This window comes from Phoca vitulina, unplaced genomic scaffold (assembly GCF_004348235.1).
Source record: "Phoca vitulina isolate PV1807 unplaced genomic scaffold, GSC_HSeal_1.0 scaffold7, whole genome shotgun sequence".
Taxonomy (NCBI): Eukaryota; Metazoa; Chordata; class Mammalia; order Carnivora; family Phocidae; genus Phoca; species Phoca vitulina.
Genome location: NW_022589710.1, coordinates 70,462,958 through 70,484,887, shown reverse-complemented (window position 1 = coordinate 70,484,887; position 21,930 = coordinate 70,462,958).

Below are 21,930 nucleotides of genomic sequence, written 5' to 3'. Positions count from 1 at the left end.
GAGCACGTGAGCGTGTATGCACATGTGTGAGCACGAGCGTGTGTGTGCAAGCATGAGTGTGTGCATGTGAGCGTGTATGCACACGTGTGAGCACGAGCGTGTGTGAGTGTGCACGTGAGCGTGTGTGCACACGTGTGAGCACGAGCGTGCGTGTGTGTGCACGTGTGTGCCTGTGAGCGTGTGTCCATGTGCATATATGTGCGAGCATGTCTGTGTGTGCCTGCATGTATGTGTGAGGGTGGCTGCACATACATCTTAGTGTGCGTGTCCGTGCGTGTGCACGCACATGCGAGTATGCATGGCTATTTGTACATATGGGCATGAGTGTGCTCATGCACGTGGAGCACCTGTGAGTGTGAGTGGGGGGTGTGATCGCACAAGCATGTGGGTGCATGCCATGTGCGTGAGTGTGTCTGAGTGTAAATGTGCCTCTGTGTGTGTGTGTGTGTGTGTTCGTGTGTGTCTCCGTGGCTCTGGTGCGGGCAGCCCAGTGGGTCCCACCAGCTTCAGCAGGGACCCTGTGTGACCATGTGTGACCGTGGACAGGCCTCTAAGCTCTGTGTGCCTCAGTCTACTCAGCTGAAAATAGGGATCCTGGTGGCAACGTCCTCCGTGGGCTCGGTGAGGGCAAGCACGGCCGTGTGTGTCAGGGGCTCAGAGGGAGCCTGGGACAGTCGCTCAGGGGAAGAGTGGCCTTGCTCAGGCAGAGAGCCTGGGGCCCCTGTGCCCGTGTGAGGACGGTGCCCTCCCCCCAGGCGGCTCTCGGGAGCCCCAGGCCTTCTCTGGCCATGTGCCTTTGCCTGGGTCCTCGTCTGCTGCCGGGGGGTCTCCCTCCACCTCCCCGCCACCCCACCTCCCCTCTACCTACCCTCCCTGCCCCACCTGCCTTTGCCCCATCTCTGCATCTTGCTCAGGCTCCAGCTTCCCCTTAAATGTCACTTCCTCCGAGAGGAAGTGGGGGCCTTTGCCTACCCCCAGGACTGGCTTGAGTCCCGGGCTCTGTCTCCCTATGGCTCAGCGTCTTTCTCAACAGCATGACTGTCCTGGGCCTCAGTCTCCCCACCCGTCGCACAGGAGGAGGTGAGGATGGCTCTTGGTACCGCCCCCGGCTCCTCCACAGCCCCCCTCCAGCCCCGGGCAGTGCCCCCTCCACCCCCGGCCGGCTGGCCCAGGGCAGGGCCCCGCATGGGAGCGGGGAGGCCTCGGGGCCTCCAGCAGCAGCAGAGTGTAACAGGAGTGCCCTCCACTCGGAGGCTGCTTGTGACAGATGGGTGATAAAGGGCGGAAAATAGCTCAGGCCTGGGGCCTGCGGAGTGTCACCACCACCCCCCCACCCGTGGAGGACACGCCCCAAGGGCAGGGCTTCTCGGTCAACAGCCTCTCACCTCTGTTGAGGGGACACCCTCTTCCCCTGGGGGTAGGGACACTGGTCGCTGCAGCCCGAGCCTGCCCAGCCTTGTCTCTGGGTGGGGGCCTGCCTGGCTGGGCCTGCCAGTCAGAGGTGGGCCAAGGGAGCCTGAGGCGCAGGGCTTGCCCCCGGCCTTCCCCAGAGCTCCTGCTCCAGGCGTGGTGGGGCAGGAGTGCCGAGCGGGGAGCCTCAGGCTCTCCTGCCCTCCTTCCTAGGAGCGCAGGCCGACCAAGGCCGTGCATCCACAAGAGCCCTGACCGTCTATGGGGTTTGGCCCACGGAGGCTGAGCCTCTGCAGCCCAGCTCGGCAGCCCAGCACCCTCCATGGCCCCCCCAGCCCCAGCTCTGCACACTGCTCCCACCAGCCTCCCCCCCGCCCCCCCCCAGCTCCAGCTCCCGCCCGGCTCACCGCCTCCGACAGCCGGGCCACCTGTCCTGCCATCGCTCTCACCTCCACCCGGGCCAGGCTCACCACGCCTCTGTGTCCCGCTCACCCCCATGCCCACGCCCGTGCCACCGGCCACCCACTGCCTGCTGGTATGTCTCCATCCTCGCCAGGGGTCCCTCTGAGACCCCCACATAGTGCAGCCCTGCACAGGGAGGGGGCCCTCCTCAGCTGTGACCATGGGGCCGACAGCCAGTTCGGCACCCACACTGCTCCCCGTCACCCCTCACACCCTGCACTGTGCCTGTTCACCCACAGGACCCCAGGGCTCGGGGGATGGAGGAGCTCGCCGGCAGTCCTGTAGCCTGGGGAGGCTGAGCGTCTCCTCCTGACCCGGCAGGTCTGGAGCCTGATCGAGCAGAGCCACCGCCCGGGCTCGTCCTGCGCACCTGTCCTGGTGACAGCTCCTCCAGGGGCCGCCGGGCTGGCGCAGGTGGGAGAACCACGTTGGGACCTTACCCTGCAGAGGCTGGAACTATGAGCCCCACCGTTCACACACCACACATGGGCACAGCCCCCCCCGACCCCCGACCCTGTGCGTGCGCGTGCACACACACACACACACACACACACACACACACATGGGCGCCGCCCCGGCCCACCTGGGCTCCTGCAGGTGCTGCACCCCTGGGTGAACTCGCCCACCTGTCCGGCCCCCAGTGCGCTGGCGATCGGAGCCTTGAGCAGAGTGGGAACCGGAGCTGCCGCGGCTCACAGGCCAGCTGAGAAGTTTCCATTACAACGGTGGGGCAGTGGCCTCTGGACAGTCTGGCCGTGGAGGAAGCTGTCACCACGGGGCTTGGTGGCCTTGGGTGGTGGTTGCCCTCCCCCTCCCCTGAGCAGCTTGTCTGAATTAAGTTGGGGGTGCTGCTGAGACCACAGGACACGCGCTACACCTTCTTCCAGCTGGAGAAGGGGACAGGAGGCCATGGACACACCCACGCCGGCCTCCCCTCAGGAGGCTGGGGGGCGGAGTGAGGGCCAGTGGGCAGGGGTCCCCAGGAAGGGCCGGCTGCCCACAACCCAGCACTCAGTCCAGAGCAGGCTGGCAGCTCCCCAGATAACACACATTTCTGACTTAAGCAAGAGGAGAACCCCTGGGGGCCACCCCCTGGCTAACAGCTGGCTCACTGGGCTTGCCCAGGCACCTGCCTGGAGCTGGGTGCACAGGGACCAGGAGCAGTCCTGCCGTCTCTGAAGACAGCCCCCCACATCTCTGCACATAGGGCAACAGCAGGTCAGGGTGATGGCTGCCTGTCTGCTGGGTGCGGGGGGTACTCTAGAATGGGGGATCTTGGCCTTGAGAGCCCCAGGCAGAAGGGAGCGGGTAGACCCTGGCCTAGACCTTGGCCACAGGGAGACCCAGGTGGGCCACTCACCCTGAATTCCGGGCCCCCATGTAGAGCGGAGGTCTATGCCAACCATCTAGCATGCCGTAAAGATGGAGATAATGCACTAACCTTCCTGGAGGGGTCTGCACGCAGTAGGTGCCCAATACATGTTGTGCTCTGAGTTGGAGGGGTGACCCATGTGCACCGTGGGCCAGAGCAGAGATTCCTTCTGATCAAGTGAGCTCAGAAAAGGGCCGGTTCCCTGGGGATAACCAAATGCTGTGGCCTGGGCTAAGTGACTGGAGTAAGACTCCATTCCTGGCTCAACCTGGCTGCACCTGCGTAGACCTGCCCTCAGCAGGAACCCCGGGGCCTTGGAGGAGGGCCCGCTGGTGTCCTGGCCTCGGCCCCCACGAAATGACAAGAATCCTTGCCGCCGGCTGCTTTCGAAGGGATGGCGCTTGGCTCATCGCCAGGGGAGATTTGTAGGGACTTGCACCCCAGCTTTGTGGTGGGAACCGGCCAAGTTCCCGACCTCACCCACGGGTGTCCAGGAGCCCTCGGGTCAGGCCAGGCTGCTGAGGAAGGGCTCAGAGCGCCAGGGACTGGTGGTGTCTCTGCGAGCACCCACCACCCCCAACTTTCAGACAAGACATGAGGTTCAGAGGGGCCTGGGTCTTCTGGGCTCACTGACCACCCTGGTTTGCTTGGGAATGTGCCCATTTTAGCTCTGAAAGCCCACGTCCCAGGTGAATGGGATGGACAGCCCCCAGTCCTTGTCCAGGGCCACGCAGTGTGCTCTGCCTGGCCTGTGTCCACCCATCCACCTGTCCGCCTGTCCATCTGTCGCCTGCCCCCCTGCCCACCTGCCTACCTGTCTGCCGATCCACCTGCCCACCTGCCCACCCGTCCGCCTGCCCGTTCCAGGTTCTCTGCCCACATCTCTGGCTGCGAATCTCTGCTCTGGCAGCTTCATTCCCAAATGGGAAGTGAGCTTCTCCCTATTGCCCTGAGCTGGGACCTCACCCGGCTCCCTCCTGGGTCCGTGAAGCCAGGCTCTGTGGCGTCGTCCAGTGGGAGTGGTCTAGTGTGCTGCTGGCCCGATCTTGGGCCCCCCGGAGAGGGAGTCCCGGGCCTGTCCGGCCTCTTGCAGCTGCTCTGGACTGGAGCTGCCGCCGGTCGGCCTGTGGGGCCAGTCTGGGGCCGGCCGGCGTCCCCGCCCCAGGCCCCTCGGTGGCAGAGCTTGGCCAGCTGGCAAGAGCTGAGCTATAATTATCTCCCCCCTTTGGCAGAAATAGCAGTAACCCTGTGGATAGGCCGCTGGCCCTGGTGCAGGAGAGGAACTACTGCTTTCCCAGGCCCTGAACACAGACAAGATAAGGGGTCAGGGTCCCCTCCCTGCCCTCCCGGCTTCCTGTTCCAGAGCTGTGCAGCCCTTGGAAAGCCCATGGATTGGAATCAGAGGCAGAGTGGGGGTGGTGAAGGCGGGGATGGGGAAATGTGGGGGCTGTGGGAGGGGAGGGGAGCATAGAGTCCAGCCCCTGCTTGACCCTGCCCTTGACCCAACCCACCCTGCTTCTCACCCCTGCACCCTCTACGTCCTGCTCTGGGGTCCCAGGAGGAAAAGGCCAAGCATGGATCCCATGCTGCCGATCTGGGGTGCACTGGCTGAGCCCCATATCGCCCCAACAGGCAGAGCCGGTGTTCAGGTCAGAGGGGGGCAGCAGGGGCAAAGGGACCAGCATTTCCCAGGGTTCCCTCTGGGGCTGGGGCTGGGGCTCCTTGCTGTGTGGGGGTATCAGCTGGCAGGTGTTGAGCTGCCCCACATTTGCAGATGAGCACGTGCCCTCAGAGCACGGAGACAACCCCCTGAAGCCACACAGCCGGGAGGTGGCAGCCTGGCCGGGGCTCAGTGCCCCCCGCCCGCTCCCGATGCGCTGGCGCACGTGGCAGCCCTGATGGGGTGAGGCCCGAGGAAGGACAAGGGGCCCAAGCGTAGGCAGATCCCTGATGGGTTTGGATGGTTTCAGCCAGTCTTGGGGCGGCCCGAGGGGGTGTAGAGAGATCCCCCAACTCTGTCTCTGTTGAGCACTCAGGCAAAGCTGCAGGGCCCCCGGGCGTCCAGGGAGGACCAGGCCTGGGAGGGGCAGTGGGAGCAGAGGGGTCCCCCGCAGGCCACGCAAGCCACAGCGCCTGGAACGCAGCGTCGGTGCACGGTGTGCGCAGAGGTCGCGAGGTGCCTTGCGGGGGTGCGTATCTCTGTGCTGGGGCAGCAGACTCTCCGTGTAAAGGGTCGGACGGCAGATGTGAGGCTCTCTGGGCTTGACTCTGCCTCACGGGGCGGAAGCAGCCGTGGACCGGGTGAAGGATGGATGGGCAGGTGTGTTCCCGTAAAGCCCTTCCCACCCTCGAGTGTAAAGGGACACAGTGTGGTGTCCCCTGTTCTAGGGATAGCACCGGGGAGGGCTGGGGGCACCCGGGGTCCTGCCTGCAGCTTGGTTTCCCGAGGCCCTGGAGCCAGACACCCCTCCTGCCCCGACCGCCGTGCCTGGCTGGTGACGGCCTGCGCCCGGGGGCCCTCACCATGGGAGACTCGGCCGCACCCCCCAGGCCAGGACTCCGGGACAGCTGCCTTCGTGCCCCTTGCTGGCCAGGCAGGGTAGCCCACATTGCCTGCTCCCGCAGGAGCTCGCTCCGGGTGATTTATTGGCACGCCCCAAGGCCCGGCGGCACGAGATCTGCCCCCAGCTCCACTCCCAGCCTGGTACTGTTTACCGGCCTCATCTGATCAGATGCGCTGTGCCTTCTGCATGCGCCTCCATCGTTTGAGTTTCATACCTGCCTGGTGTCTGCAGGGTGAGATAAGGCAGGCCAAGGGGAGCCCTCAGAGGGTCCTTGGTCCCTGTGCCCCCGGGGAGGCACCATGGAGGGCCAGGAGCACGGGTTTGGTCCCAGGTCTATTGCTGTCCAGCGAGGGGACCCCAGGCAACATGCCTCGACTCTCCCGTCAGCTGGAAGCAACGCCCTGCACCGCACCAGTTCTTCGGACTGTGGGTCTCACGGCACCCTTGGTCTGTGCCAGGCCCTGGGCACACAGCTGTGCCCTCGCTTGGCTGTGGGGTCTTGGGAGGGCAGGAGACGTCTCAGTACTTACGTGGTCCCAAGAGCTGTGAAGCCCAGAAGAGAAAAGTGTTTTCCAGAGAAGCAGACAGATACACACATGTGTGTGTATGTAAAAGTCGCTCTAAGGGACCGGTCACCTGGTGCAGGCCGCGAGGTCCCCAACCGGTGGGCGGTGAGCTGCAGACCCAGGAGAGCCAGCCGTGGGCTCCACTCTGAGCCCCCAGGCCGAGCAGGCCCGTGTCCCAGCTGGACCAGCGGATTCTCTCTCCGCCTTGATGTTCTGTTCGCACCCCCGACTGATCGGACGAGGCCCACCCACACCGGGCCGGCATCTGCTTTACTTGGTTCACGGAGTCAGATGCCCATCTCATCCGGAAACACCGGAGTCATGTTCCACCAAATGCCTGGGCGCCCATGGCCCAGCCACGCGGACGGGTAAAGCGAGCTGTTGCAGGGCTGATTTCCATCCAGTGGTCAGGGAGGGCCGCAGGGGCTCCGTGGTGGGGCCACCCCAGGGACTCAGCATGGCCTGGGAGCGTCACGGTGGCCTCTGCGTTGTCAAGCGCATGGACACGGGCCCCCACCTGTGGCCCAGCACTGGCCCTGACCACCAGGCCGCCCCAGGACTGAGGTCCTGCTGGGTGAAGGAGCCCTGTGGTGGTGGTGGTGGGGGAGGCCCGGGTGTGGCCCCTCCCTCACCATGGCCTGGATCCAGGGCCAGGTCCCGCGTGGGCAGGCTGCTTGGCCAGGCTCAAGGGGCCCGCTCACCCCTGTGCGGCCCCCATGCATCCTTGGTCACAGGGCTGTGTCCCCTGTGGGGAGTAAGTAAATTTCTGTTGTTTCTTATTGCTCGAATTACCTTGTTTGTGGCATTTTGTTATGGCAGGTGCATGGCCTCCGTGGTGACACCGAGAGCCGTGGGGCTGGAGGAGCGACCCTGGGGTGCCCTGGACCCTCCAGTGTGAGCACGGGGCCTGTGTGTCCTGGGTGCCCCGGACCCTCCAGTGTGAGCACGGGCCTGTGGGTCTTGGGGTCCCGGACCCTCCAGTGTCAGCACGGGGCCTGTGGGTCCTGGGGCCCTGGACCCTCCAGTGTGAGCACGGGGCCTGTAGGTCCTTGGGCCCCGGACCCTCCAGTGTGAGCACGGGGCCTGTGGGTCCTGGCGCCCCGGACCCTCCAGTGTGAGCACGGGGCCTGTAGGTCCTTGGGCCCTGGACCCTCCAGTGTGAGCACGGGGCCTGTGGGTCCTGGCGCCCCGGACCCTCCAGTGTGAGCACGGGCCCTGTGGATCCTGGGGCCCCGGACCCTCCAGTGTGAGCACGGGGCCTGTGGGTCCTGGGGCCCGGACCTTCCAGTGTGAGCACGGGCCCTGTGGGTCCTGGGTCCCAGACCCTCCAGTGTGAGCATGGGGCCTGTGGGTCCTGGGGCCCGGGTGGGGCGTGGGGAGAAACAAGAGGGCTCTCAGCACCATTGCAGGGCCAGGAGGGATGAGGAGTGGCCAGAGCCCTTTGGTGGATGGAGAGTGAAGCCTGTGGGGGGGGGGGGGGGGGTGGGGGGGGGGGGAAGAAGGGAGGGGGGGGGGGGGGAGAGGATGGGCTTTACATGGAGGGGATGATGCACGCTCTGGTTAAGACCCTGAACTGGAGCCGAGTCTATGGTCCACAGGCCGTCCTTCATGGGACACGGTGGGGTGGGGGTGGCGGGATTTTCTACCAGGCAGAGCTGTCCAGGAGAGGAACAGCTGAACGGGAGGGAGTGAGTCCTCCACTACTGGAGGCAAGCAAAGGAAGATTCCTGCCTTTGGGGTCTCGCAAAGGCTCCGCACGACTCCAGGATAACACTTGGGGTGGGGGAAGCAGGGAGGGAGGGACGCCGGCAACGTGGAGTGTGTGGTGTCCGGCCCGTGTGTCCACCAGGGTGCTCTTGACCTGCCGCTGCTGGGACAGACGCCTGTCTGTCGATGCAGGTGGAGGGTCCTGCCTGAGGTCACAGGCCAGCTGGGCACGGTCAGTGCCCGTCACTCTGGAGCCCACAGCTTGTCATTCTCGGACCGAAGCACCCACCCTCAGGCAGCTTGCACGCCTGGCCACCCCGGCACCCAGACAGAGCCCTCATTCAGAAGCCAGGCTGCCTGGGTGGCATCCCCCACCCTGGGCCTGGCGGGGCCCCGGGTCACCGCATACCGCTGGTCCACGCCAGTCAGAACCGCAGGACGTGGGGCCCTGTCATCTGTCTCCAGTAGCTGCAGTAATGGGAACCACTGGGCCCCATTGTGCACTAACAAAAGCAGCCCCTTTTCCCATCTCCTAAATTATTCATGACCTCCAAGAGGCTGTAAAAGTCCTCAGCTCTCTACAGGAGCCATAATTACAATGATAAATTTTATTTATAAAGCCGGTCCCTCCCGCGAGCCAGCTGCCTGGGGGGCCGTACATAAGCCATAACCAAGCTGGGGGCCGCGGAAAGCTGTCTGTCGCAGCTGGCTTTCCGGCAGGGTCTCGGGCTGGCTGGAGAGGCGGGGGGTGTGGAGTGGGGGGGCTCCGCGGCTCGGCCAACCCACCCAGGCGGTCTGTGTGCGCTTGAACGGGGTGAGCGCGTGCGTGGGCCCCGGGTGAGGGCTTCTGGGTCAGAGCCATCAGATGGGGGCCTGGCTCCCGCCGTGTGGCTGCCACTGGTTTTTCGTCCTTGAGCTCGGGGCCCTGAGGACTCACGACAGGGACGAGGCTCGCTGGCCTCAGGGCTGAGTATTCGTATGCATGACACACGCCCCCGTGTTTTCACTCGTGATCGTGCACCCCGTCATTCGTGTGTGGGCATGTGCTTAGTCCACAGATGTGATGTGTGTTCGCGGAGTGTGCTCGCTGACCCTTCGCATAGCTGAGCCCCGTGGGTAGGTGACCGTGTTGGCCCCCCGGGTTCTTGGGCTTTGCGGGGGGGCTGTCCCACACCGGGCCCTGCAATGGCAGCGCAAGGAGTGAAGGTTCGCGCCGGGGCCGTTGGTGGCCTCCCTTGCACCCTGCACCACGCGGCTGCCTGGACATTTGGCACGAGGCATTAGAAAGAGCTGACGCTGGAGCCAGAGGGCTGGGGTGCCCCCGCCCCCCTCTCCTGCCTGCATGACTTAGAGCCCGTCACTGCCCATCCCAGAGCTGCTGACCCCTCCCCCGCGGGGGCCGCTGTGGCACCAGGTGGGGCTGGTGGGTGGGTGTGTGGTGCTGAGCAGCCCTGGACCCGATGCCCACCACCTGCATGGCCCAGGTGTGCGTGTCACCGAGTGCCACCCCTCCTGGGAGTCTCAGTCCTCCTGACCCCCCACCACATGCAAGCAGGAGCCCCCCAACCCTCAAGCTGGCTGGCACGAAAAGTCCGTCTGTTGGATAAAGAGCCTGGGCTGGCACTGGTATTGGGGGACGCAGACATTGCCATGGTCAGGGTGAGGGCTGACGGCGTCTGGGACACGTGCATCCGGGCTCAAGCTCTCCTTATGGACGGCTTCCCGGGGTGGGAGCCCAGGGATGCGCATCCCGTCATGCTGGGAGCCCCAGCCCCCCGCGCACACCTGGGCCCCTCACTGCTTCCTGGTGTGGGCAGTGGAAGCCATGGTGGTGGGGATAAAACCTAAAGAAACCCGTGGAACCTTCTAAAACCACCCACCTGGCCAGGAGAGTCATTCCATATCCTTGAGTGGTTACAGAAATCCCAACGGTCCCCAAAGACCCAAAACATACAGGGTTGGAGGCCCCCACCCTGTCCCCGCTCAGCTCACCGTGTGGCCCCTTCACAACCCACACGGACCTCCTGTGAGGTCACCTGCGGCCAGGGCCGGCGCTGCTGTCAGCTGTCCGGCACCAAGGCCGTGTGGCTCGGTCGAGCCAGTGGTGCCAGAGGGACCCATGGCGGATGCCGATGTGAGCGGGGTCTCCGGCAGGCTCCACGTGCCTGCCGGGCAGAGGAGTGCCACTGTTTGCCAGGCCGCTGTGGTGGCCACGGCCCCCAGGAGACCCCACCGTGGAAGGCCAGGAACGGTCACCTGGCGGCCACGCAAACCGGAGGGCATCAGTAGGTCGCACAGATAGGTGGCCCAGACCCCTTAGCCTCTCACCCCAACACCACTCCCTCAACTCATACTTAGGGCCTCCTGATGGAGGAGTCCTGCCCTGGTCCCCAGGAGCTGCCCGCGCTGTCCGCACAACAGGAAAACTAACAGCAGACGAGCTGTTGTCCCCGACAGGCACGCGGAACGTTCCAGGGCCAGAGCTGTAAGCACGGCCCCGTGTCCACTCTGCATGGGGAGAGGCGGCCGGAGGCTCCTGGACAGTGGGAATGGCCGTGACGGTGGTCAGGGGCCTGGCAGGTGGGAGTCCGAGGACAAGGGGTCCGGATCCACGGGGCAGGCCCAGGGGTAGGCACACGGCGTGCGGATCTAGAGAGAAGCAGCAGACAGGCCGGGTGGGGGCTGATGCGGGTCACAGGAGACAGGGCGAGGGCTCCCCTTCGGGGCCGTGCCTGCCTCCCCGCCTCACCCTGCCCGTGCTCCCGGCTGCGGCTTCCTGGGCTCCTGGCTCGGAGTCTGGGGTGGGGGCCAGCTGGGTGCGCAGGCGCAGGCTGAGCCCGGGGAGGGGCCCCCCTCCCCGGCAGCCAGACAGGAACCTGGTGATCCCACGGCCTGGGGAATTGGGAAGCCCAGATGCTGGAATCCTGCTCTTCCTTGGGGCTCCTATTTCCATTTCTTATTAGTGACAAAATTGATTGGATGCGCCAGCGACTCTGCCATTTGCATTTCAATGACAACTTCCCTGGGCTTCTGGGTCTTTCTGCATCCACGTGATGAAACCAGCCACAAAGTTTCAGTGAAAAAGTAATTTAAAAAGTAGGCTTTCAAAAATCACTGTCAGGAGCTGGGCCCTGGTGGGCCCCCAGGGGACGATAGTGCCGGGCTCACGGAGGGGAAGGGGCCGCAGCACCGGCACGCGGGGCGCAGGGCGACGGCGAGGGCCCCCAGGGGACGACAGTGCCGGGCTCACGAGGGGAAGGGGCCGCCGCACCGGCCCGGGGCGCAGGGCGACGGCAAGGGCTGCACATGGCCGGCCCCAGCACGGTTGGCCAGGCCTCCCCACTGCTGGCTGCAGGGGCCACTCCGCTCCCCCAGGGAGTGCTGTGGGGACACAGGGGATGTCAGGGGGTGGCTAGGGGGAGGGACACCCTCAGGGTTGGACCAACGGGCATCGGGCACAGTTAACACTAGGAGAAAGGCCCCGACTTGCATCCAGGTATTTAAAGTGCGGTTGGAAGCGTGAGGTCTTTGTGGGACCAGGGTCGGTGGTGGGGTTATAACTGCGTGGTCTCAGCGCAAAGGGGGTGAACGTGTACCTGAGTGGGTGAGTCTCCCCCGTCAGCCAGGAGACCGTCACAGGACGCCCCTGCACCGCGTGGCTGCTGGTGGCCAGCGAGCGCCCCGGCTCCTTCAGCAGAAGCCCACGTGGTGGCCGCTCGCGGGGTCTCCTAGGCGCCGGGCCCCACGACCACGTGTTCCATCACTGAAGCCAGGACTGCCGCGTCCCCACCTCTGAATGCAGCCACAGGCTGGGCGTCCTGGTGACCACGGCCCATGCGGGCTTCACCTCAAGGAGACCCGAGCCACGGAAACTGACCTGGGCCAGGGTGCGGCGGGGTCACACTATGGAACAGCCGTGCGCCCTCTGGGTACACGGGAACAATCCCAGGGTGGCCGAAAATGGCCGTTTAGGCTGCAGTGCCCAAGGCCGCCTCCAGGGGGCACTGCCCGCCACGGTGTCGGCCCACTCTGCAGGGCGCCCTGGGCTCTCTAGCCTCACAGGGGGTCCTGCAGGTGCGCCCCACGGCCACGTTCACAGGTGTCCCCGAGGTTACGTCCCCTGCCCCCGCTCTCCTGCCCCCGTTGCTCCTTCGACCTGGCTCCTGCCTGCCCTGCCCCCCTGACGTCAAGGTCGCCTTACCAGGTCAGGAGAGGTGTGCTTGGCACCTGCGGGAGCGTTAGTGGGTGCGGGGTGGGTGTGCGTGCAGCAGAAGGGGCGTGCTACAGCCCAGTCAGGAGGGCACACGGCTCTGCTGCTCAGTTTACAGGAAGTTTGTTTCCGGGACCCCTGGGCGGTGGCCATGAGCTGTTGTTCAGGTTGTGAAGTGAGAAACCAACTTAGTTTTACTGGAGGAGGGCAGAGGCGCCTCGGGGGTGAGTGACAGCCCTGCCCGTCCTCCAGGGCATAGAGGACGCAAGAGAGACTAGGGAAGTGGAAGGGTACGCAGGGGGTTGTGCTCAGCAGGGCTCACGCGGTCATTTTGCATGCTCCCCTCCCCCCCGCCCCGATCCTGGGTTCCCTCCAACCACATGGGTCTGACGGGACCCAGCATGAGCTCAGGGACTATGCTGTGTGTCTCTGGGGACAGATGTTCAAGGTGGTCTCCAGGCCTCTTCCTTGAAGACTCGACTCGGGCTCCACGGCCCCCAGACGTCACCCTCCCCTGCTCTGTGCTGAGCCCCGCACCGCGACAGGGCCCCTGCTTACCCTCCGTGTTCCTGTAACCTGCCCGACGCCTCATGTGGGCCCACCTGCCCCCAACCCCCAACCCCGTGGGTCTGGAAAACCGTGACCGGAAGCACCTGGTCAGCTGGGCTGTCCCCCGCTGTTCCTTGGCACCCACCGGCGGTCATTCCCGTGACTGCCGGCTCACACACGTATGCACACGTGCACACGCACACCCTGGAACAAAGACCCCTGGGAGGGAGGTGCCCTTGGTGCCCTGGTGCGAAGGATGTCAGGAGCTGCTCGGGGCCGGGGCCAGGGAGCCCGCTTGAGTCCCGAGCTCTGCCTCCGGGCCCCGCCGCGCTCCTGCTCCATGTCTGGGGGATCGTGCGCGCTGTCTGCCCACGCACACACGCCCACGCCGAGCCAGCCTAGGAGCTGATGGAGGCTCATTAAGTGCTAGACTTTCTATTAGCTGGAATGGTGGGATCTTCTATAAAATCAGCCCGCGTCGAGAGCTGGCCGTAAACGCTCCGAGCCCTGCACACTCGGGCAGGGGCGAGGCAGGCCGGCCAAGAAACCGAGGGAGCTGATTGCTCGCCGTATGATAAAATAATGGAGTCATTAAGATAAAATACCTTTTCAAAGCATTAAAATTAGAGGCGAATTGATTCAGTGGTAAAACAGTCTTATTTTCCTTTTTGGGGCTTATTTAGAGCCTTTACGCAGCCTTCTCTGTATAACACTGTTTAAAGGGCTGCACTGTTTCCAGGTGCCAATGGGGGGGCCCCCGAGGCAGGTGCGAGTGGGGAGCGGGGCCCGACGCCTGCAGGCACCTTCCCGCGGGAGGCGTTGGCAGGGTCATGCGGACCACCCTTCGCGCAGCCCGTCTGCCGTCCACCCAGGGGACCTCATGCCCCGCGCTCTGGAGGTGGAGTCCATAGCCCAGTGGGGGCTGGAGACAACAGTCAGGGGAACCTCCCCACCAAAGCAGGCCCCGGGGAGGCAGGGGCTGCGGCCTGATCCAGGGTCATGGGGCCATGTCTCTGAAGTTGGGCAGAGGCCCGGGCGGGGGGTGGCCGGCGTGGGGGTGGGAGGTTGTGTAAGCCTTCCGCAGAGGCCAGCCGTGCACAGGTCCTGGGGGGAGGGGAGGCTGGAGCCGAGATGTGTAGGGTGGGGACCTGGCAGAGGCCCACATGGACCCCTCGGCTCCCACTGCAGGGACCTCACGCGGACGGAGGGGCCACCTCACAGTCTCCAGGACCCAGGGCACCCCCTTCCCACTCAGGGGCCCCAGACTGAAGACACAGAGGTGCTCCATGGCCATGCGTGCCTGGGTGATTTGGCTGGGAATCTTGTGGAAACGGGGTTCTGATTCCCGAGGTCTGGGCAGGCCCGAGCCTGCATGTCTAGAGCGTCTGTGGGGCTGGCGCTGGGTCATCGGGGGGCGCGGGTCCCGTCCATACCTGCGGGTGGCCAAGCTCAGCGAGCCCTGACCCTGGCCAACCCTTCCTTCTGTCGACAGTTTGATAAAGGCCCCGGGGACGCCCCGAGCAGGGACTCCCCCCTGCCCCCGCCAAACGCATGTTAGGGGTGGGGGTTTGAGTGAGGGGCTGTGGGGCTGCTGCAGGGCTGGGACCGGGGGGACCCCTGCAGCCCTCAGCGCTCGGGTGCTTCTCAGCGGTTATCTGGCTGATTTTGCTGGCTGATATTTGCCGGCTGAGTTATGGTTGGCTTTCTGAAGCCGAGGCAGAGCTCGCTTTCCAGCCCCGTATCAAAGGATCGAGCCTTCTGAACCCGGCAGAGTCCCAGGGAGGGTGTGGGGATTCGGGAGTCTGCGTGAGGATTTCTCCGATCATATCTTCGAGCCCACTGCCTCGGCCGAGGGGTGTTGCTTGGCTTTCTGCACACGGTCGCCCCACAGTCCGCCCTCCCGAGGGGCTTTCCAAGGGGCCCATATTTGGATCCGGGCAATGTGGGGAGCATGGCAGAATGGGGACCCCGGGTGGTAGAACCAGCACCCTGTTCCTCCTCCCCGGGCTCCTCCCTACCCCGGTTGCTCTCCACCGGCTTCCCCTCTGGGCCTTTCCCTCACTCCCTCCAGGCTCAGTCCCTGACCCCAGCACCTGCCCACAGGTGCCTCCGTGGAACTCCTCCAGCCTCGGGCAGGGCTGCGGCCCCCACCAAGTAGCAGCCACCAGCCCTGGCTCCCAGGAGGGTCTGGGTGTCTGTGGGCTGCGAAGGGTCTTAAGAGCAAATGCCCCTGTGTGGGAGCCCGTCTGCTTGCAGCTGGGGAGGCAGAAAAGGCTACCCGGAGGCCCCAGGGCGCAGTTAATGTTCTCTGTGCCTCCCTGGGGAGAACCGCTGGCCTCAAGCCCCGAGCCCCCATGTTCTGAGGGCCCCCCACCCATCGTAGATGCAGACTTTCCAATGGGCACAGGAGAAGCAGAGACAGGCCCCCCAGTAAGAAGGGGCACTTGGGATCACCCCAGCTTGGTCTCTGGCCCTCTCTGACTTGGGAAGCAGCCTGAGCCTCCGGATGCCCGGCTGCACCCAGAAACAAGCCTCCAGCCTGACCCTGAACAGCAGACTGGCCTCTTTGGATCCCAGGTGGACAGGCAAGGTCCCAGAGCTGGACAGAATGCGAGATTCTCTACTGGGGCCCTGGGGCCACGGGGCGGGGGGCAGTGCCCACCTGTGGGGCAGGTCCCTGCCACCGTGCAGCCTCGTGCAGCCTCCCATATCTGCGGTAATGCCGCGAGCCCTCCTTGGGGGGCGTTCATAGCTTGGGGGGCAAGAAGGCTCTTTGGGCAGGTCCCCTGCAGGACCCGTGGGAGGAGGAGGGTGCCCCCTGCAGAGGCCCCCACAAGGCCGTCCTGCCAGCACTCGGGGGGCACTGCCTGGAAGTAGCTTCCCTCTGGAGCATAACTGACTTGGTCCGATTTCATTTTGGGGGGCACAGGATCACCCCAGAAACATCCTGTGTTAAATGTGTCCTGTCCCTTGCTCTTGGGATGCCCTGCACCTGCCTCTGTCCGCAGCCCCAAGGCCCTCTTCCCCAACTGGGGCCGGGCCGGGGACTTCCCACAGCCCCATCCCTCCCGGGTCGGTGGCCCTGCAGGCCTGTGTGGGCCAAGGTGGACCCACACCCCGGGGGCAGAGTGCTTGGAGTGCAGGGCTGCAGAGGGCAGGAGCTGCAGAGGGCGGCAGGGATGCTGGTCCCTCGGCCCCCAGCCTGTCCCTTAGGCTGTCCGCAGCTACCATGGGGGTGGACAGCTGCGGGTTGCGTCCCCCGGTGAGGGGCCCTCCACACCGCTGGGCCCTTGGCACCCGGCTAGACACGGGCCTGCCGGCAGAGGGGTCAGACAGCCCAGGGACAGGATCCGGGCCCAAGCCCCACCATCACTGCCACATGCATCCCTGTGAGGTGGGTGGCCCCGGGCCTGGGTCCAGGGAAGGAGGGCTGGAAATCCATGCTGTGAGTCAGGACCAGATGGGGAAACCAAGGCTCCACGCGGGGGTGAGCAGACAGGGTCCCACAGCGTGCTGGGTCCAGCTCGGGGCTCTCTGCTCGCTTGGATGTGGCCCTGGCCCCGGGGGTCACGGCCATGGCCTGGATGTGTGACTGCCGCGTGGGCCGTCGGGGCAGGGACTGCAGGAGGACCCGGCAGCCGGCGGCTGGGGCCCTGATGCCCCGTCCTGCGAAAGGGTCTGCCCAGCTTTGCGGCTGCGCTGGGCAGGCTGGTGCCGACGCATTTTCGAGTTGCCGAGGGGTGGGGGTGCCGCCGGGCGGGCTGGTGACAGCTCCCTGTCAGGGAGGCCAGCCCTCACTGCCCGAGAGGCTTGTGTGGAAAAGACTGCATGTTAATAAATAACTTTTGAGTCACAAAACACCCTCTTTATCACTTTGATGGGCAATGGAAGCTCCGAGGCTGAGGGGACAGCCTGAGGCGTGAAATGCCTCATAAACGTCCCTCCCAATGCTGCCGAGCGGGGCGCGGGGCGCTGTGCTTTAGGACCAGTGTTGATTAGAATTTTTTATAAGTTTTTTTTATACGAGGGATAACGGCTCTTTCGAGACAATAACACGGCACAGGAAGGATTTTAAAGATCTTCAGGAATGGGAATTTGATTAGCAATCAGGATGGGCCCCTCTCCGCCTGGGCCAGCTCTAATTTCTTGCATTTATGTGCTTTTTATTGCGTTTACCCTCAGGGGATGGAGCTCCTTCTGATGAGCAAAACTCCTTTTCAAGACTAAGGGTGCCGCTCCAGCAAACTGCTCAGACCGGGCCCCTCCCCAGCCAGGACCGGGGGGCAGCAGGGAGTCCGGCCCCATAAAAGGCCCGGGACAGTTGTCCAGTCCAGCCCCGAAGCAGCAGAGGCCCAGGCCGGTGGTTGGCCGCGGGCGCGGGCAGATGGGCCACCAGGTGGCGATGGAGGACCGGCCAGGAGGCCAGGCCTGTCTTAGGGGGCTGGGGTGGCCGGGAGGGATGCGGGGTTGGCAGGCCTGGGCTCCGGGCTAGCGGGGCAGCGGCCTTGGTATCTGCAGGGAACCAGTGAGGGCAGGGCGTTTCCCAACGGCAGGACCCACCGAGAGTGCAGTGGCAGGTGGGCCGCGGTCGCCCCGTGCCCACAGGCTCCCACAGCGTGCCCGGGGTCTTGGGAGGCCCTGAGGGAATCACAGCCTAGTTGAGGGGACATGCCCTCCTCAGGAGCACCCCTGCTCCTTGGCTGGCCCCCTGCCCACATATGCACGGCTCCACCTGGCCGGGCCTGGAGGGAATGGGGTGCAGGCAGGGGCCCCCCCAGGAGGCCCGTGGGCAAGGGGAGTGGGTCCCAGGCTGCAGAGGCCCAGCCATCGGTCCTGGTGCCCAGTGAGGGCCGCACACCGTGTGTTTCCCATGATGACTGGCCTCAGGGCCACACCTCCCCCATCTTCCTTTGCTGAGCCAGGAGCCAGATGCATTCTGGGAAAAGGCCCGGCCCCCTCCTCACGGTCACCCTGGGGATCAGGGTGGGTGCTGTGTCAGAGGGTCACAGGCCACCCTCCCGAGAGTGTCTGGCAGCAGACAGGAAGCATGGGGAGCTGTGACCGTTTGCCCCTGCCGGTTTGGGGGTCCTCCTGCTGGGAATCTTACTATGGAGCAGGAAGGTGGATGGAGGTCCCCTGGGGCTGGGGAGCCAGGAGGACCCTGACATCTTCCCCACTCCGGGGCAGCCTGGAACTGGCAGGGAACTTCTCCCTCCGGGCAGTGGGGAGGGGCCCTCCCTGGAGGAGTGAGTGGGGGCCACAGTCTCGGTGCCGACCAGAATCCTCCCGGTGGTCAGTGGCTGTCCTTTCATTGGCCAGTGTCCAGGGAGCTCAGAAGGACCCACGGTCCAGACACGAGCTACCGGGAGGTGGGTGGTTTTTGCCCTCCTGGTGGTCTGCAAACCTTAGGGCTGAAAAGGGGACAGGATGACCTGTGGTCAGCCGGACCAGGTGCCACGGGCTGCAGGTGGGGAGAGTGGGACAGATGGGGTCCACCAGCATTTCTGTCACCAGCTGTGAGACCATCAGCATGTCAGACCACCTCTCTGAGCCTGTGCCACAGACTTTTGACTCTGCCCCACACTGAGCCCCGATCCCAGCACACACTGAGCCCTGGTTCCAGCGCACACTGAGCCCCGATCCCAGCACACACTGAGTCCTGGTTCCAGCTCACACCGAGCCCACATCCCAGCCCACACTGAGCCCTGGTCCTAGACCACACTGAGCCCTGGTCCCAGCTCACGCTGTGCCCACATCCCAGCACACACTGAGCCCACATCCCAGCTCACACTGAGCCCTGGTCCCAGGCCACACTGAGCTCTGGCTCCAGCACACACTGAGCCCTGGTCCCAGCTCACACTGTGCCCACATCCCAGCTCACACTGAGCCCACATCCCAGGTCACACTGAGTCCTGGTTCCAGTGCACACTGAGCCCATAGCCCAGCCCACATTGAGCCCTGGTCCTAGACCACACTGAGCCTTGGTCCCAGCTCACACTGTGCCCACATCCCAGCCCACACTGAGCCCTAGTCCCAGACTACACTGAACCCACAGCTCAGCACACACTGAGCCCTGGTACCAGCCCACACTGAGCCCACATCTCAGTCCACACTGACCCCTGGTCCCAGCACACACTGAACTCTGGTCCCAGCACACACTGAGCCTTGATCCCAGCTCACACTGAGCCCACATCCCAGCTCACACTGAGCCCTGGTCCCAGGCCACACTGAGCTCTGGCCCCAGCATGCACTGAGCACTGGTCCCAGCTTACATGGAACCCTGACCTCAGATCACTTAGAGTGTAGACTCTGACCTCACACAGGGCTCTGAGAGTCTGCTGAATGAATGGGTGAGCATCAGAGCAGGAGGGCAGCTGTGGAGGGCCACACTCCTTCTGCTTTGGAAGGGGGTGGTCTTGGAAAATGTCCCAAGGAGGCATGTGATTCTCTTCCTTCCCCCTCCTGCTATGCTCGTGGGACCAATGCCCTGTGACTTGTGTGGGGCAGAGGAGATGCCCTTCGGGAGCCCTAAACACAACCCTTCGTGGCCCGCTTCTTTGTTCAGTGCCTGATCCCCTATCAGTCCTTCCTCACCCTAAGTAAAGGCTTCCTGCTGTTAACCAGAAAACCCAGAGGGAGGAAAGCTCCACACCATTACAGCAGACCCGTGTGAGGAGCTCTTTGTGGGCAGGCTGCAAGCTGGCCGTGTCTCTGATGATGTGGGGTGGGGGCCTCGGCAGAGGGGGAGGGCCTCCCCCTTGTCTCGCGGCCCCAGCGCTGTCCACCTTCCTCCATAAACGCCTCGGGGGACGGGCTTCTGCTCTGTTTTCAGCCCTGTCTTAATTCGCTTTCTGTCCACTCCACCCACGGTCCTGTGCGCGAGTGTGGGGGAGTTCTGAAAAATCACCTGCCACCAGTGCTTATTTAAATCTCGGGGTGATTTATGAGTGTGGACAGTTTTAAGGCCACCGCCGAGCAGGTAGTTAGCCAGACTGCTGAACTGACAGTTTCCAAAGTGAGCGCAAAGGCACGCGGCCGACCGGCTTGGGGGGAGCCTGCTGCCGGTTGCCTGGAGCCCCCGCGCGCGCCCCGGCGCCTCCCTCTGGAGGGGTGACTGTGTCTTTTCCTTGCAGAGAAAGTCAAGGATGTCCTATCCAACCACAGGCTGCTCTGGGCTCCCAGAGACGCCCAGGGAGGGGGTGGGGAGCGCGGTGTGCAGCTTAGGTGTGGGGGCTCCGGTGGGCTGGGGGCCGGGAGCGGGATCTGGGGCCAGGAGCAGGATCTGGGGCCAGGAGCAGGATCTGGGCTGTCTCCTTCCCCCTGGGGTGAGCCGAGTGGTAGCACACAGGTGGCCAGGGAAGCTGGGAGTGAAATTTTCTTGATCTGCCTCTGGGTGCTGCCCAGGACACGGGGTAGGGCCAGATGGCTGGGACAGGCATGGAGGGCCAGAAGCCCAGTCTCAAGCCCCAGCACCCAGAGCTGTCCATCACTGTGTGCCCCTGGTCCCAGGGGTGAGGGTGCATGCCCTGTCGGAGGGAAGCAGCCCCCACCTCCCCCCGCAGTGCCAGGCGGGGCTGCAAGGGGCCTGCCGCCCAACATCCCTGCTTCCTGGAGAGTTTGGACACTGGGACACAAATAAGGACTCTCCTGAGTCTTCACACGTGGGCTCCCAGTGAGGACACGGCAGACTCCTCGTGCCGGGCGCTCCACAACCATCACCGAAGCCTGAGGGCTGGGCTGCTGCCCAGGGAGGGAAGACAGGCACGGACCCAACCACGGCGAGGGCAGCCCGTGGGGCTGTGGGGCCCCGGGAGGCGTGGGCGCAGACTCTGGCGGGACCCCCGCGCCCCTGCACCTGCATGCACCTGCCTTGCTTGCTCGGCCCAGCCCTGAGGGGAGCTCTGGTTCAGGCTGGCTACCAGTTCGCTGGGAGACCCTGAACGAGTCCCCGTCCCTCTCTCGGCCCCAGCTCCTCTGCAAGGAGCAGGACACGAGCCGGTGAGCCCCGCTGGGCCACTGCTCCCCCGGGCCCCGTGGAGGAGCCACACGGTGGCGCGGCTGTCCGGGCTGTCGGTGGGTGTGCGCCCGTGTGCCTGGGTGTGCATCCGTGCGGGCGTGCGCACACACTCGAGCACATGTGTCTGCGTGTGTGCACACGTGTGTGGGCATGTACACGGCAGCCCCCCCCTTTGTGAGCCTGGGGCCCGCCAGTGCATCTCCCCCAGTCAAATGGGGACGCGTGGGTGCCAGTGGACCTGTCCTTTCTGTCTCGTTAATGTGGACTTAATGGGGCGGAATATCTGTGAAGGACGTCTGGGGTTGATCTCTCACTCTGTCGGAGTCATGGGAGCCCGTGGGGGGCTGATGGGGCAGGGGGAGCAGGTGCCTGAGGCCCCAGGACTGGGACGGCCCGGCGGGGCAGGTGGGTTCCCTGGAGCCCAGATCTCTGCTCTCCAATCCATCAAGGGCAGGCTGGTTTGGTGGCAGCCGAGGGTCCCTCTGGCTCTGAGGGTCTGTGATTCTAAGCTTCTCAAGTGGGGGCACTGGCCTGGTGATCTCACCCCAGCAGAGGAGGGTGCTTCTTCTAAGAGCTGTCTGGCTGCCCTCGCTCTGGGCTGGTTATACCAGTCACTTAGTGTCACCTGCTTCGCAGTCCCCGGTCCACACCAGCCTGGCGCCGTCTGGACCCTGAGTGTCCCCTGCTGAGGACAATGTCCAGGATCAGGGGCTGAGAGATTTAAGGCCCCTGAGTGAGGCCTGGCGGTGCTGTGCCGAGTCAGTGCGAGGGAAGGAAGGGGTTCGTGAACCCTGGGTGGCCTGGAGGGAGGGGGCGGCCTGGGCGGCTGGGTGGGCTCCAGGGGACGGCGGGCACTTGCGGGCACTTGCGGGCCCTGGCAAAGCTGAGCGCCTCAGGCCGCCGAGCTTGGGAGGGGAGGAAGGTGATGATCCCCTGGTGTCCTCCCTCGGTCCCCCCAGGACGCTCAGAGGACTGTCTCCCTGTGCGTGGGCTGTGGTGCCCAGTGCGAGCTGGGGGACATGCTGGGACCCCGGGAAGGAGGCCGGCACAGGGGCTCCGGCTGCCTGTGGAGT